General features: G+C 39.2%; 1 long non-coding RNA gene across 1 annotated transcript; it reads left to right on the top strand.

Annotated features, from left to right (window-relative positions):
• The first annotated feature begins 389 nt into the window (after positions 1–389).
• Positions 390–2,312, top strand: LOC135342102 (uncharacterized). Its single transcript, XR_010396757.1, has 5 exons — positions 390–566; positions 720–847; positions 914–1,498; positions 1,563–1,650; positions 1,809–2,312. It is a non-coding gene; the product is annotated as an uncharacterized LOC135342102 (long non-coding RNA).
• Positions 2,313–2,564: the final 252 nt, after the last annotated feature.

The following is a 2,564-nucleotide window of genomic DNA, read 5'->3' on the forward strand; positions in this document are numbered from 1 at the left end:
CGTATATAGAGACATTGATGTATGTCTCCATTTTGGACATCATAGATGTTCTTTCAAAATGAAACGATTCTTTCCGAGGTTATTTACATTAACAATAACTATTACCGTATTACTATTGCAGGTGAAAAACCTAATTAGCAAAATGTGATCTAACTATTACGTTCTGGCAAGGATCGTGTACCGTATAGCGGGTAATTTTCGTGGGGTAAAAATTCGTTCAACTCGAACAACGGTGGTTTTCGTCAGTAAACATTTCGATCTCGTGGCTGCACTGCATTCCTATACGTTCCGGTAAGCCACGCCTACATTAAAATTTCATGGAGGTCAGCCTGCCCACGAAAATAACGAATATTTTACCCCAGGAAAATTACCTGCTATACGGTATTTACTAGTATAGGTGTTGCAATTTTATTGTTGCGAATTAGTCAACCCTCGCATTATTATGCTTGATGCTCGCAAAACACTCTAGTAATTTTGATCTGCTCATAGATCCATAATGGGCACTGTGACACTGAAGGTTGAAATCTGTAACCCTTTGGGTTCAAAACGATCTATCCATAAGCTTGGTAAGTGGGGAAAATTAATATGTATTTGCATGTTGTTGTAATGCTCTATCTACATGCACAAGTGCATGCATACACACCTATAGCCTCCTTCACCGGGATCGAGGCTAGTTAATGCCTTATATGCATGCATGGTTTCATTTGTGTTTTTTGCAGGTTTTTTCTACTTCACACTTGAAAACATGTATCTCCTGAGTACCGGTCACGTCTAAGTTGTGTAAATCTGGTTGCAATACACCATGCCTGTTATCCTAGAATCTTTCATTGCAGATGTTGTAAAATTGGTAAGGATAATATCCTAGAAACTTTCATTCCAAATGAGTAGTACATTCTTGTCCTCCCATGCACAGGAATTAAGAGGGGTACACCTTTCCCATCTCCCACTGCAGCAGAAATGTTATGGCACAATCAGCATGTATCCACAGATAACCTATGCAAATCTATTAGGTGGTCTTAAATAAGGGAGCATAGCTTTTCGTGGTTGCCGCCAATGTATAGATAATACACATATACATGCACGTATATACATAATGATGTAAATAATTATAAGGGTTCGATTTTGCAGTTTTGTGAGGATGACTTTGTTTTGAGATCTGAAGAGCAGTAGTTTCAACAGTGTGAAGAGCTAGAAACTAGCCAGTATGATCACTACTCCAAGGTATTAATATCATACGATCTGTGTTCACGCAGCTCAAGTACTACAATTTCTGCAATGGCTCGCTTTTGACTGATATCACTATGACGTACTTGAAGGTGTATTGCAGGTTGAAGTGAAGTTGGTGCTCCAGCACTGCAGCATACGTCTGAAAAGATACTTCCGATTGTCATTTCTTCAGCAACTTCGAGCTGAAATATATGGAGTCAACTAAACGTCCCATCCCTACCAAAAAGAGCATGCACCCTACACTGTAGTGATCACTCTTTGAATCAGAATGGTTAGTATAGATGTGAAGTACGTACTATGTATGTAGTATGTGTAATGTATCACTACAAACAAAGGTATTTTCAACCAAGTCTGTGTCAGAGCTGGGAGAATAGCTGAGAGACTGGAAAAAAATTTCCCAGGAAACGATTGACCTCTTTCAAGGTACGTAAAACTATACAATTCTGTACTTGTGCAATTAGTAGCCTTTTACCATAACCCGTGCTATTATGCACTCTTTTAAACTCAACTATTTTTTTATATGCAGTTGTGACATACACCCATAATTATTTTACATTGTAGAATTAATTGATAATACATAGAGCAAGAAAGGTGTTCTTGGAGCTGCCTGCATGAGGACCATGCTAGTGCCGAAGGTTGGGCCACATGCATACAAAACTGTTAAGAAAAAGGCACATCTTCCGGAATGAATTAACTGCCCAGCCTCTTCTGTGGATAAATGGGCATTACTCCAGCGAAGTTCAACTGACGAAGCTCTTTGTCGAGAGGGGTCTACTGGCAACGTTTCCACCAAAGATGGCACCTCTTGTGCTCCTGAGTACATTCTAATCTGTCTTTTCACAGAAGGCTGTGTCAATTTCTACACAGCTTTGGAGGTATTCTTTCTTGACAGAAAATCTAAGAGAACAAAACTGAACAGGCTTTGTAGCTGAGTTAAACATTTAGCTATAGGCTAGCTCTGCATCACCATGTTACCTTTAATTTATAACTTTTAAAGTACATGTATACTATCTTCTCTAATAATCATCATGCAGTGTACCATGCAGTACGTACTAACTATGGTTAAGTTGTGAAAAAAAATTAAACTGGAAACAAGAATCAGCTCAAAGAGACCTCAGGAAAAGCCAATCCCACGGCCGTTTCCTTTGCCTGAAAATGTTCAGACCACCATCATGGAAAGCCTCAAAAAGAATGTAAGGACAAGAACTAAATTTGTAACCACCATTGCAGAAGCCATATTCCAACATAAATCCTGGCCACTGCCTGAGGAATATCAGGAGGTCACACTCCAAGCAGTGAAAAAATGGAGAAGACACGTATGTACGTATATGCCACTA

This window comes from Halichondria panicea, chromosome 1, assembly GCF_963675165.1.
Source record: "Halichondria panicea chromosome 1, odHalPani1.1, whole genome shotgun sequence".
NCBI lineage: Eukaryota > Metazoa > Porifera > Demospongiae > Suberitida > Halichondriidae > Halichondria > Halichondria panicea.